The 14,783-nt window shown below is 43.7% G+C and overlaps 1 long non-coding RNA gene and 1 pseudogene across 1 annotated transcript in view; both read right to left on the bottom strand.

The window, feature by feature from the left end:
• Window positions 1-14,783, bottom strand: part of LOC140633497 (uncharacterized) — a 62,589-nt gene that overhangs the window by 47,000 nt on the left and 806 nt on the right. The gene's annotated exons all lie outside the window — the stretch shown is intronic.
• Window positions 6,230-14,431, bottom strand: LOC140633493 (endothelial differentiation-related factor 1 pseudogene; annotated as a pseudogene).

The following is a 14,783-nucleotide window of genomic DNA, read 5'->3' as shown; positions in this document are numbered from 1 at the left end:
TAAATATGGCTCAAACCTAGCTCTTGAGCAACTGGTTACAAAGGCAAACAGAAGGATGGTGATTCTTAGAAAACGTGGTAAACAGCTGAGCAGGAATAAGGGTTTAAACCCAGTAGAAGAACATGAGTGAGAGCATCACTTGAAGGAGGTTATTATAAATTGAAACTTTATAATATGGCTTGTGGGTCTCTATTTGGACCACATCTGGATTTGGTCCCTCATTTTAGAGCCTTATTTTTCCAGGGTCTAACTGGTATTCAGAAAAAAAGGAGTTCTTTGCCTTCTCTGCTCTCTGCCAACATCACATTCTGACCAGGGAATGACCTTTCCTAATGGAAAGGCTCATGGTGACTAACACTGCAATAATTACATGAATCTGCATGTAAACCCAGACCACTCCGGCATCTCCTCTCTTCTACCAAGAAGGTTGTGGAAGGTCCTCAGGGGGAGGACTCTGAGATAATGACCTGAGCTGGAGTCAAGACACTCCACTGACTGAGCTACTCAGGCGCCTCCATAATGAGCTTGAAAATCAAGGTATGAGGGGCATCTGGGTGGCTCAGTTGGTTAAGTGGATGCCTTCAGCCAGGTCATGATCCCTGGGTCCTGGGATGGAAAGAACCCTGAGCCGGGCTCTCCACTCTGTGGGGAATCTGCTTCTCCCTTGCCCTCTGCCACTCCCCCTGCTTGTGTGCTCTCTCTCTCGCAAATAAATAAAATCTTAAAAAAAAATAAAATAAATTCAAGGTATGACACTGAACTCTGTAACATGAACATTTTCCCTTATAAATATGGTGAGGTGAAATGCAAGCCCTACTATACCAGAGTGTGTTACACCAAAGGTCAACTGTCAATTGGAAATTGTACTATTTAAGACAAATCTGAGCTCCAAATGAGACAGCAGCCAAGATCCATTAATAGACTCCACTGAACAATGCTATCCAACTATCCCAATCAAGACAGGCTCCAAAAATAATAATAATAATAATTACAAGATATCTGGTAGCCTGGCACTGACCCTGAACGGAGAACAGTGACAAATTTTCCTCTGGAAAAACTAAACAGCCCCAATGGAAGAAATGTTATTGATATCAGTATTTGAGGAGACTCCAAGAAATGACTTCACCCAGTCACCCACCCCACAGCAAAGCTCATACACACAGAACTTCTAATTGACTTTTTATTGCCTAATACATAAACGAAATGGACAGAGATTATCAAACATTTGGGTAAAGTCTGCAACATAAAAGAGAACAGAATAGGAAAATTTAAATGTCCAAAAGAAAAGTTATGCTGCAGCTATCTAGTAGTTCTTTTGCATTTTTAATGGTTTTTGAAGCATAATGTAGTACTAAACATAAAAAAAAAATTAAGAGGTGAATGGCTCATTAGTTAAGTGTCCAACTCTTGATCTCAGTTCAGGTCTCAATCCCACAGTCATGAGTTGAAGCCCTACAGTAGACTCCACACTGGGCATTGAGCCTACTTTTAAAAAAAATTTAAGCTATATATTCAGCATGATCCCATTTTCTTCTTCTTTAAAGATTTTATCTAGGGGTGTCTGAGTGGCTCAGTCGGTTAGGCAGCTGCCTTTGGTTCGGGTCATGATCCCTGGGTCCTGGGATTGAACCCCACATCCAGCTCCCTAATCTGCAGGGAGTCTGCTTCTCCCTCTGCCCCACTCCCCTGCTCATGCTTGTGCTCTCTCTGAAATAGAATCTTTTTAAAAAATATTTTATTTGAGACATAGAGTGTCGTGTGAGCATATGCAGAGGTGGGGAGGGGTGAAGGGAGAGAGAGAAAGAGAATCCCATGCAGACTGTGGAGCCCCATGGGGGGCTCAATCTCAGGGCCCTGAGATCATGGCCTAAGTCTCCCAGGAGCCCCAATCACATTTTCTTTAAACTAAATACTCATAATTTAGATTAATGTAGAGAATTAAGAGGCCTACAACAGACCCATACAGTAGTCACCTAATTGTACATAAAGGCACCACTACAATTCAGAAAAATCAGTCTTTCCAAAAAATAGTGCTGGATATTCTTGCAGAGGGAGAAAAAAAATGAATCTTGATCCTCAACTTTATGAACAAAAAAATAATTCACACTACATCATGGGCCTATACACAACAATCAAACTTTCACAGTATATATATAATATATTCATGACTTTGGCACTATTTACCTTATGACTCAGCAACTCTGCTCTCAAATGTATACTGACGTGAAATGAGTGCATAAGAACATTCAAAGCTGTTTAATTTATAATAGCCCTAAAGTGGAAACTGTTCAAATGTTCATCAACAGAAGAGATAGCTTATGGTATATATAACAGAAAACTATCCAGCAATAAATAAAAGAAAGAACAATTACAATTACTATATGCAACAGCGGAGATGAATCTCACAGACGATGATGAATAAAAGGAGCCAGATTCAACAGACTTCACGCTGTACGATTCCATTTATATGAGGTTTGAGAACAGCCAAAAGGAATCTACGGATATTGACTGGAAGAGGCACAAAGGGAGCCTTCTGGAATGATGGAAATGTTCTACATCTTGAGCTGAGTCATGTTTACATGAATACTACAAACTCATTGAGTTGTACATTAAGATTTTCACACTTTAAGTTGTACAGTAACAGCAAACAGACAAAATTTGGCTAGGAGGAAAAAAAACATTTATAGTGGTTTTCCCTGGGTGCTGCCATTATAGGCAATTGTTATTTACTTATATTCTTCTGTATTTCCAACAGTTTCAAGAAGGGAACCTATACAGTTAAAAAAAAAAAAAAAGTTCTCTTAGTGCTTTCGGATATTTTCATGCTACTCACTTTTTTCTTATTCGTTAGCATGCCTCTGCAGACCTCCTACCTACCCACTTGCAGCTCCCTGAAATTCCTTCCTACTACTCATCTAACCCTTGTTAGTAACATTTTATATCTGTTCTTCCCTGATTTTTACAAAAATTTCTGTAATTATGGTTCTTTTTTCACAAGATGCTTCAGCTACTAAGTCCTTTAAATGTTTCCTTTCTGCTTCAAACTAAGAGGTCACTTGACTGAGTACCAGACATGAGGCAAAAAATAAAATTAAAAAAAAAATTGTCTTGGTTGCATGGAGATTTCCTCCCTCTTCGAAACTGTTATCGTCAAAGCCAGAAATCATGCTTATGCTTTTGTTCTTCTATATACTCCTTCAGAATTTATAAGATTGTCTATAAAGTTTAAAAGCATGAGAGCAGATCTTACTCTAACGACCTCTGTGTGTGGTTTTTTTTTTGTTTTTTTTTTTTAAACTCTGATTATAGCTGGCCTTTTAACAGGATCTTTGTAAACAGATTTATATTCTAGGTCCCTCAATTTTTCTGGATTCTCAGACCCATAATTTTGGGTATGGTTTGTTGAGCTAAAAAAAGCTCTAGAATTACTGGTTTTGTGCTGCTCTATCCTCTTCGGTTTACAGTTTTCATTAAATTTTAACATTGGCATGTTGGTTTATTCCAATCACATGGTCATTTGTTCATTCCATAAATACTTCAAAAAGCACCCACAATAACCCACCACCAGTGGTTCTAGGCACTATGGAGATAAAGGTAAGCAAGAGACAGCTTCCACTGGGGTGAGAGAGGCGGACACTAACATCAGCCTTGATGAAACCAAGCCAAGAGACAGAAGCACTCAGTACAGGGAGTTCCAAGTAGAGACAACAGGTGATGAAGTCAGAGAGAGCTTCTGGGAGGAAGTGATTTTTACACTAAGAGTTAAGCATAAACAGAAATCCAACTACTCAACCTTCATCCTCTGGTCAGAGACAAAAACCTGTGAAAAACCCCTGAGCATGTTGGGAGAAGTTGAACGGGTTCATTATGGCCCAAGCAGACAGGATGGGACCAGGCCAAAGGGTCAGCTCACCAACGGCCTTGTTAAGAATAGACTTTCAGGATGACTGCAGCTTCCAGCTCTATACTTATTACCTCTTGTAAAAGGATTCATGTAACTTTACTTTTGTTTGCTTGTCAGATACTACTGGCAAACCTAATCATTTGTTGATTCAACAACAGACAACATTCAACAGTATTAAGGCCAAGACATCCCTGATCCGGGGACATGAGAGAACAAATCCTCACTGACTTGCTCTTACCCTTCAGTAGTGCTAATAAAAATAAAATGGTCATTTCCATTTGTCTATTACATCCGATGGAAAATGCTGCAAGTTATCCAGATTTCTAGGGTATAGTGAGGATAGTTTGGCTATTCAGACTATAAAGAATTCACTTTGGGTGGTTACCTTAATAAGCTCTGCAATCTTACCGGAATGGATACAAGGAACGTGCCTGGACGGCCCTGCTAGTACAGGATACTGTATGTGCAACGAGCAGAGGGGACAAGCAGCGTCCTCCACTCTGAAGCCCAAACCACAGAATGGGCATTCCAGAACCATGGTCCTACACCTAGGAAGAAGCTACTCCTGACATGGACAACCTGACACAGGAGCTCTGGGGAGCAGCAACAACAGGAACTTTACCTGGTAAATACAGTAGTGATGCTCCCAACAACAGAGCAACACCAGGAGACCCCTGAGAGTTGACGATTGTTACAACATGGGCAAGATCTTGGATTTTATAACTTGCTCACCATTTCTAACATGTTTTGCTGTGTTACCATGTCCTAAGTTGCTTTTCTTTGGGGCGGGGGTGGGGGGCAGGTCGGAAGGATATAACCATTGTTGAAATGCTGATTCTGGTGTCAATCTTCCAAATATTATTAGCCATCCCCTACCTCGTTCAGGGCATTCTGTTTGTCACAGAGTTCTACCAGGTGCTGAGCTGTCCGCACATAATAAGTAAGGGCATATAAGAGCATGTCTTTAATAAAGGAAAAAAAAGAGCATGTCTTTTGTACCAACATTCTGACCTGTGGCCAGAATATGGACATAATGTGGAGGACATAATGACAGAGAGCTCAGAAATGGTACCTTTTACTGAATAAGGGTGTCAAAAAGCCCAAAAAGGGGAAAAAAAAATAATAGTGGCTCATCTACCTCTGGAGGCCCTGTCCTAAAGTAACAGAGCTTCATTCTGACATAAAAACTACAAAGGAGCCTAAAATCCTACAAACTATTTATTAATATGCTTTGCTAATGCCATTCAGGCATTCAGGGTTGCTTTAAGCCACCCCCCCCCACACATCCCCAACATAAAGCCAACACAAAGATGTGAGCACATTCAACTTGTCCTGATACCATCAGATTAGGAGTAGTAAAGTCTGAATCATCCCCAAATTATTCACAGTAATTCAATATTATTTGAAATTATGACTATGGTCAGAGCACCAGGGTGGCTCAGTCAGTTAAGCGTCCCACGGCATTTCAACTCAGGTCATGACTTCAGGGTCATGAGACTGAGTCCCAAGCGGGGCCCCATGCTCGGCATGGAGCTGACCTGAGATTCTTTCTCTCTCCCTCTGCTCCTCCCCACTCTTTCTCTGTCCCAGATAAATTCTTTAAAAAGAAGAAGAAGAAGAAAAGACAATAGCCAATTAATCTTGCCTCTCTCCAACATTAAACTTGGTGTGCAGATTTTAGCGTCCTTTCGGACTTGGACACTTTGAGGGAATACAGAGAAGCTCCCTTCAAGAGAGGGGAACATATCTGCTAAAGCTGTTTTGTATAAAGCTTTCTATAAAGAACCTCTGGCTGGATCCAAGACTGTTGCTCTATAAAATCTAACATCTACAACATTTATTAAATGGTCCTTAAAAAAATAACTGCTATATCAAAGAGCTATCAAAACTAAAATAGCCTACCCAAGCTGCCCAGGCATTGGTATCCCACCCTAATGTTTGGAGGAAACATCTTTTTTTTTAAGATTTTACTTATTTGAGAGAGATAGAGCATGAGCAGAGGGAGGGGCAGAAGGAGAAGCAGACTCCCTGTGCTGAGCAGGGAGCCCAACTTGGGGCCAATCCCAGGACCCTGAGATCATGACCTGAGCTGAAAGCAGATGCTTAACCGACTGAGCCACCTAGGTGCCCTGAAACATCCTTTTTACTTAGGGACCATCCTGTTTTCTCATATACTCTTCAATAAAAGTATGTTTTTAAGTGAAACCTTAAATAAATAAAAACATCCTAGTCTTTGAACCAACAGTTCCACCTTCAGGATTTCATCTAACAGATAAACACTAGTTCTGGTATGCAAAAAAAAAAAAAAAAAAATTACACATACAATTTTATACCCTCTCCACAGATTTTATTTTATTTTGAAGGGCAACAAACGTTTACTGGCTTCTCTAAAAGCCGGACCGGAGTTGGGTTTTCTCTCCTGATCAGGTTGCCCCACCCCGCAGCCCCACCAGCCTGAGGTGGTCCCACTCAGAGGTCCCCAGGGAGTCACTCTGACTGGGCAGACACCAAAGGTGGGGAGGAAAAAAAAAAAAAATCAGGAGAAGCAATACTTTGCAAGGTTTTGTTTGTTTGACAGCAAGTAAGGGGGTTCCTGGGCAGGGCTGGCGCCCCACATTCAACGCAGCCACATCAAGAGACCCATGCCGATGCTGGTGGTCAAGGGCAACCAGCCAGGCGACATCAGCTGGAACGCACTGATTTCAAGGCTTTGTGTTCATTTCACCCTTGGCCCCTTCTCAATCGGCTTTCGGATAGCCTTCCCCTGCAGCTTGAGGCAATGGCTCTCTCAATTTTGCCCAGAACCTAGTTATTAGGAATGTCCCTTCCACTCTCGTAGTCCATGATGACCTGTGGCTTTTTGTTGATTTTCATCGCCAAGTCCTTCTGGGTCAGCCCCTTACTCTGCCGGCCCTGCTGGATCACCTTGCCCACCTCCAGGGTCACACGGTCATGGTGCAACTCCTCAGTCTCCCCGTCCAGCTTAGCTTGGCTGTGTTCTTGATGACTGAATGCTGTTTGTTCTGGCTAGCGGTCCATTTCCTGGAAGTCTCCACATCTTCTCCTTGTCTCTGAGCTGCTAAGATGGCCTGCTCAGACTTGGCCTGGGCGGCCATGGGGCCCGTCTTGCTCAGCACTGTCACCGTATCCCAATCACTCTCGGCCATGGTGGGCAGGCAGGTCTTGCGGTCTGACCCGCGGTTCCGAGGCCCCCTCTCCACAGATATTACAGCATTTGTTTATAACTGCTATATAACACATCACAAATATGCACACATACAATGTATAAAATCCTAAAGGGCTACCAATGTGGGAATGGTTAAACAAACCATGGAACTTCCAAATGGTGGCATTACTATTTGGCCCTTAAGAATGAGATAGGATTACATGTGCAGATATGTAAAGGCATCAACACATTGAAAAAAGCAAATTGCAATGCTACACATTCTATTACCCCATTTGGGTTTTAAAATAAAGTTCTATTTCTAAATCTAAATACATTACAGTTATATTAATGAATATAACTATCCATTCAACTGTACTTACTTTCTTGTTATATACATACTTTCCACATACATTTAATAATGGAAGTTAAGACTCCTGCTGATCATCTTTGGGTAAAGTCTGCCACATGACTTTTAGGAGAAAATAATCCATTTCATAACCCACTAAGTGGAAAGCCATGCTTCCAACAATCATCTAACTACCATTGAGAAAACATGTTGTTCTAGTCACCACCTGGAAAACCCCTGCTGCAGACCAGTGTCCACAGTTGCAAACAGTCTCGGGGGTTCCAGGACCACCTCACCAAGAGCCCCTTTATTAGTTATGTATGGTCCTCTGCAGAAACTGCAGGTCTGCCTGGCAAGGACTTCCCAAGGTAGACTTGAGCTTGTCTGATAGCTCCCAACAACACCAGCAAATCCCGACCACAATCCTCTCCCCATACCACCGGGATCCCTAGTTGGGGGAAAGGTACCTCCAGCCTCATCCAACCACTCAGCTCAGGGACTCTGGTCAGTAACCCAGCTATGATGTTATCTGAAAGCCAGTGGGGAAGTGAAGGTTGGCTCCTCCTCAGTAAAAAAGGTTGGGGACCTCTGAATTACATCTAGTCGCTGGGACATACAGGACAGCATTGTAACTCTGGAACTTCAAAGAGCCAGCCCTCAAAGTGACAATGGAGAGAAAATGAGGCCCAGCAAGAGGGAGCGTGGGAAGAGAAGACAGCAGTGAACAGAAGGGACAGAAAAAGGGAAGAAGGCTATTAACACTGAAAGTGAGTTGGGAACATGAAAGGATAGGTTAGAGCAGAGAGAGGAGGAGAAGGACCCAACTCTGCCCCCTGCCAAGTTGAGAGGACGCACTAGAAAAGGACAGGTCCCTCCTTCCCAACAAGCCTGATGAGGCCACTTCCCAGGCCAGGTCCCCCACCAGAACAGCCCCTCAAAGAGGCTCCCCTGCCCCCTCCCATGCATTAGATTAGGTTTTGTGGGAAACCTGAAATCCTGATGGCTTAGACAGATGCCCCTACAGCTTAATGTGCTGGCAATCTAACGAGGCACTCCCGGCTCCTGCTGGCTACAGGGCCAGCCAGGGCCATTAGTGCACTCTCTTGACCCCCAGAGAAAAGCAGCAGCCCAGTCAGCACTGTGGGGTGCCTCTTAATGGGCAAGAGGGAATCTCACTTCGCAGCAGCAGAAGCCACTGCCGCCTATCATGTGCCTATGTGGGCTACCTTAAGAGACCATACCACCCCAAAGCAGCGACATCTCCCCTCCTTTCTTCATCTTCTTAGGACTTTGAGAGCAAAAGGCAGTAAGGCCAACAAAGGTTTGAAAAAACAAATGCTAAGTAACCCCAGATTTCTGCCAGTAACATCCACAAAGGGCTACTATATATGAGGAGGACAAGGGGCTCAAAGTAGTGTAGGGTATTGATGAGTTTTTTTTTTTTTTAAATGCATCCACCCAGAAATAAACCCACGCTTATATGGTCAATTAATCTATGACAAAGGAGGCAAGAAAATACAATGGGGGAAAGACTATTGGTGCTGGGAAAACCAGACAGCTCCATACAAAAGAATGAAACTGGACCACTCTCTTAGCATCCATAAACATACTCAAAATGGATCAAAGATTTAAATATGAGACCTGAAACCATAAAATTCCTGAAACAAAACACAGACAGTAATTTCTTTGACACTTGTCATAGAACATTTTTCTAGATACATCTCCTCAGGTAAGGCAAACAAAAGCAAAATTAAACTATTGGAACTACACCAAAATAAAAAGCTTTTTGCATGGTGGAGGAAACCATCAATAAAACCTACTGAATAGGAAAAGATATTTGCAAATGATTGATCTGGTAAGGGGTTAATGTTCAAAACACATAAAGATCTAAAAAAATACATATATATGCATATGTGTGCATACATATACATATATACATACACATGAGATCTTATACGGTTCAACATCAGAAAAACAAATCCAAAACATGAGCAGAAGAGAGGTGCCTGGCTCAGTCAGTTAAATGTCTGCCTTTGGCTCAGGTCATGATCTCATGATCCTGGGATCAAGCCCCACATGAGGCTACCTGAGCAGGAGAAGCCTGCTTCTCCCTCTCCCCTGCTTGTGCTCTAATAAATAAAGAAAATATATTTTTTTTAATTTTTAATAAGTGAGCAGAGGACCTAAAGAGACATTTTCAAAAAAAGACATACAGATGACCACGGACACATGAAAAGATGCTCAGGGACACCTGGGTGGCTCAGCTGTTGAGCACCTGCCTTTGGCTCAGGGTGTGATCCCATCCATGTCTGGGGATCGAGTCCCACACCAGCCTTCCTGTGAGGAGTCTGCTTCTCCCTCTGCCTATGTCTCTGCCTCTCCCTGTCTCTCATGAATAAAAAAATCTTAAAAAAAAAAAAAAAAAAAAAAAAAAAGATGCTCAATGTCACTATCAGGGAAATGAAAATCAAAACTACAATGAGATAGCACCTTATAACCCCCATCAGAATGGCTAGAGTCAAAAACACAAGAAATAACAACTGTTGGTGAGGATGTGGAAAGGAGCTCTCGTGCGTCATTAGTGGGAATGTGAACTGGTAAAACCACTCTGGAAAACAGTATGGAGGTGCCTAAAAAAATTAAAAATAGAAGTACCCTATGATCCAGTAATTTTACCACTGGGTATTTACCCCCCCCCCCAAAAAAAAAACAAAAAATCTAATTCAAAAAGATATATGCATCCTATGCTTATATCTATGCAATATTATATGATATTACAATATTATTTACAATAGTCAAGATATGAATAGAGCCACTGGCTGGCTCAGTCAGTGGAGCATGCAACTCTTGATCTTGAGGTTTTGAGTTGACATCTCTCTCCAAATGATCCTGCCCAATGTCCTGATACTGAAAGTTGACTGGTAAAGTACTGCAGACAGCATTAAAATTTTAATGTGGCAGGGGCCGCTGGGTGGCTCAGTCAGTTAAGTGTCAGACTCTTGATTTCAGCTCAGGTCTTAGCATTGTGAGTTCAAGCCCTGCGTTAATCTCCATGCTGGGCATGGAGCCTACTTAAAAAATAATAATATGGCAGAAGTCTAGCACCTCTTCCCAGGTTGCCATCTTCCCAAATAACTTTGCAGTTAATTGTTCTCCATCTCTATCTTTCTTTGAACCATGACAATGTGGTCTGATAGTTTTCAGCAATGATGTATTTTCTGGCCAACTCTCTGGGAACTAAGGCTTCTTAGCATAAATTGGAGAACTAATGATAGGCACCCCTACCTAATGAATACAGCATTACCACCCAACGATTAAGTTCAGGTAGATCAAACTCTCCTCCCACCATGACTGCCAACACTCCCTTAAACCATTTAATTGAAAGGGTTCACAAAAATACAAATCATCTCTTGTTTTTGGCAAAGTCATACCACAGGCTTGCTGTCCACAGAGACTGAATTCAAACCATTTGTCTCCCTTGCTCCAAAAATGAGGGCCCATCCAGTTTCCTAACTCTGGTTCTGGGGCCTAAATCAATGCTAATATTTCACCTATGTCTCCTAAAACTACACAAGAAATCATTCCAAGTTCATTTCCTTTTGAAGAGTCCTTTGCAAACAGTGTACAAAGTGGCGTGAACCTTTTTGGCTGGAGGGTCAACTCCTGCCCAATCCCCTCGCTCCTATACTGCTGTTTAATTGCTGACTCCCACTTTACAGCCAAGCCAATTAGCAGACTCGGCCAGGCGCTGGGAGCTTGGAGGCATGTAACTCAGCCCTGCCAGAGAGAAACAAGCAGCCTCTCCCATCAGAATTTCCCTCGTGTGAAAACCAGGCCCAGCCAACAAATGACAGAAGTCAAAGAGATGGATGTTGTAGTTCCGTAGAGTTCACGGGCACATCAGCAAGCATGTGAATATACAACTGAGTAGCAGGACTGGCGGAGTGACATAGGATATGGGAATTTTAAAAGATGACTATTTTAGGGCACCTGGGTGGCTCAGTGGTTGAGCATCTGCCTTTGGCTCAGGTCGTGATCCTGGGGTCCTGGGACTGAGTCCCGAATCAGGGTCCCCACCGGGAGCCTGCTTCTCTCTCTGCCTAGTCTCTGCTTCTGTGTCTCTCATGAATAAGTAAATAAAATCTTACCCAAAAAAATGACTATTTCATTCCTCGTTTAATTTAGGGAACATTCTTACCCACTTTTACTTTTTACCTCTGATGAACAAAATAACTAACTGCTTTGGAGTTAAGAGGATATTGGGTAGAAAGCGCCACGCCTGGCTGTGGCTGTTACTGGTTTACTCTAGGCACTCTCAGAGAAGAGAACCAGAAGTAAGGAATCACCTGATTTCCTTATGAAACACAAACACGTACCCTCAGGCCTCTAGATCTTGATTATAGGCTTATTGATAACCAAGCACAAATACCCCAGAAAAAAAACAACAAAACACCTCAGAGTGTGAATGAGGCTTTCACAAAAATTTAGAATATCCATCTCTTCTTTTACTATATCTCAAAATGCATCATTTATCCAAAAATCAAAATATTCAGCTTTGGAGAAGTTCAAATTTCATATAAGCCGCTCATTAATTCTCCTTGATACCTCTGGGAAGGGAGTACTGACCATTGTCCTGTTTCAAGGTCAAGGAATATTTCTGTCCCAAAAAAGGACAGCCCTGCCCAGGGCCTTGGGTGACAAAGGCTAAGGCCGAGATTCCTCCCTGGATCAGTCTCTGGCCTATACCCCAGCCCTGCCTCTCACTTTGGCTCACAGCCCCTTAAGGGAGAGCAATCTTAACAAGAGAACTGCCAGTCCTGGTGTGTATCATAGCTTTTGTTTAGGGAAACACAGGAAGATGTTTTTCCTGACGATGAAGTCAGATTCTCTACCAATGGGAAAACTTGTGGGGGTGGCATGGGTAAATGAAAGTGGAAAAATCTCCCAAAACTCTTGGCCTACTTAACTGTCCTAACAGCACAGAGTTATAGTGTTTGAGAGGGTTAGAGTGGGGGAAGGGCTGGTTTTTTTCCAAAGGAAGCATGATTAGTTGGCTGGTTCAGATACTGCCCAGGAGAGTTAGAAAATGGTTAACAATTTTTTTTTTTTTATGTGACCAAAATAATCTAACTTCCAGAGATGTTTTAACAGTACAGGACTCCTACAAAGACCCTTAAAAATCACTATGCAAACAAGCCCTACCAGGGGATTATCAGGAAGAGTTATGAGGAAAAACTCTTCACTGAGTAGTGTGTGGTAAACACCCGTACCTCAAGTGACCTATCTTACTTAACATTTATTTTACAGAGAATGGCGTCACTGATCTGAAGGGAAGTTCATCCACCCACCCCCACCCCCCTCCCCGCCTCTAGCCTCTAGATTTGCCCTCCCTCGAGTGCTGTGCTGGTTTGCACTATGCACAAACCAGCTGCAGCCACCTTCCCAAGTTCTCTGCAGTTCCCTAAATTACTTTTTACTGCACAGGATCCCTGGAGGTCCAGTTCTATTTTCTGCCACAAACATATACAAAAACAAACTGGTGGCAAGGTTCAACCATTTCACGTCCTCCCAGAAAACATAAATCACAAAGGTTCAGTATAAAATGGAGGAGCAGTGCCTTTTGTTTTTGTTTGTTTGTTTGTTTGGGTCACAGAATCAGCAAATTTCAGAGCTGGGGAAAAAAAAAAAACAGCATATCACTAATCTTTAATAATCAAAATGTACTGTTTCCTGGGGGCACCTGAGTGGCTCAATCGGTTAAACATCTGACTGCTGATTTCCTCAGGTCATGATTTCAGGGTCGTGGCCTGGCATGGAGCTCTGGGCTGAACATGGAGCCTGCCTGAGATTCTCTTTCTCTGCCCACCCCCAGGAGGGCATTCTCTATTAAAAAAAAAAAAAAAATGTTGCTCAAGAAATCAAGACAAAATGGCCAATTAACATTTAAAATGCCTTAGGCTGAGAAGCCCACTAGGGCAGGGGGTAATGTATGAAAGGGAACCTCTTAGTTTTGTGATTAACAAAAAGCATGAGACTCTTCAGTTTCCCCAATGTTCCAAATTCATGTTTTAGACATTAATTATCCCTTATAAAATAACTTCCCTCCAGTAACTCTACCAATCACTTAGCATTTGAGTTTCACTTTGGGGATAACAAGTATTTATGAGACACTGAAACCTCTAAAGGCCAAGGGCTGTGGACAATACAACCTCTTTACTTAATGAGGGGGGCAAGCTAATACGTAGGCATTGCAATCCGCCAAGAGACACAATAAGAGGAACACAAGGCTAGCTCAGTCAGTAGAGGTGCGACTCTTGATCTGGGGATTTTAAATTCGAGCCCTGCCTTAGGTATAGAGATTACTCAAAAAAAAAAAAAAAAAAAAAAAAACCCTCAAAAAATAAAAAGATGCAACAAGAAAATGAGCTGCAGTTGGGTACTTCCTTTCTCTGACTAGGATTTTTTAACCGTGGCTGGAGCGCAGACACCTGGCTGCCTGCGAATTCGTTATATTTCACAAGCAGGGATCGCAGAATCCCACCAGACCAGAGTTCTAGGTGTTGTCACCTCTTTCTCGGGCTGCCCCAACAGCTCCCTCAGTGGTCTCTAGGGAGACCAGGTTAGGACCCAGTATTCCCCACGACCACCCCAATCCAGCCGACGCTTCCATGGCTCCCCACAGCACACAAACCCTCAGCTGATCACTCAAGAGTTTTTTCTAACCAGTCCAATCCTAATTCTCCAAACTTTTTCCCAAAACAGCCCTAGCACTCGGTCCAATCAGTCTCCGCACAGCTGCCTTTGCTCTACCCCCAGCGCAGGGCTCAGGATCCCCTCAGCGGAGGGCCTCTTCCCCTTTACTCTTCTACCCCCAACCGCGGCTGACCACGGGACCCCACCCCTCAGGACTCCGCGCAGATTTCACCCACACCAACAGGTCCACTGAGATCCCAATTCACCCCCCACCCTCAAAAATCAGGATTCCTTTCGCCCCGCAACGCCTCCTCCGAACACCCCGGCCTCTGCTCTCACCCCTGGGGCTCCCGAGCGGCCTCCCGGCCCTGGCGGCGCCTCAGAAATCGCAGCCCAAGGCGAAAAGCTGCCGAAGCCTCCCGCACAAGTCCCCCGGGACGGGGTGTGGCGAGCCCCGCTCCCAGCACGCGAAGCCGGGCACGGCGAGGCCCGCGGAAATGCGGGGCCCCTTCAGACCACGGCCCCGAGGCCGGCCGGGCGGCGCGGGATCTCCGCCCCCCGAGCTTCCAAGAGCGGCGCGGCGACCAAGAACCGGAGGAACAGCCGCGGGGCTCCCGGGTGGCCCCTCTCCGGAGGCTGCGCACACCCCATCCTGAGTCTGTCCACCGCGTCCC

This window comes from Canis lupus, chromosome 5 (assembly GCF_048164855.1).
Source record: "Canis lupus baileyi chromosome 5, mCanLup2.hap1, whole genome shotgun sequence".
NCBI classification, from domain to species: Eukaryota; Metazoa; Chordata; class Mammalia; order Carnivora; family Canidae; genus Canis; species Canis lupus.
The sequence above is the reverse complement of the archived record's forward strand: the minus strand, read 5'-3'. Positions and strand labels throughout refer to the sequence as shown.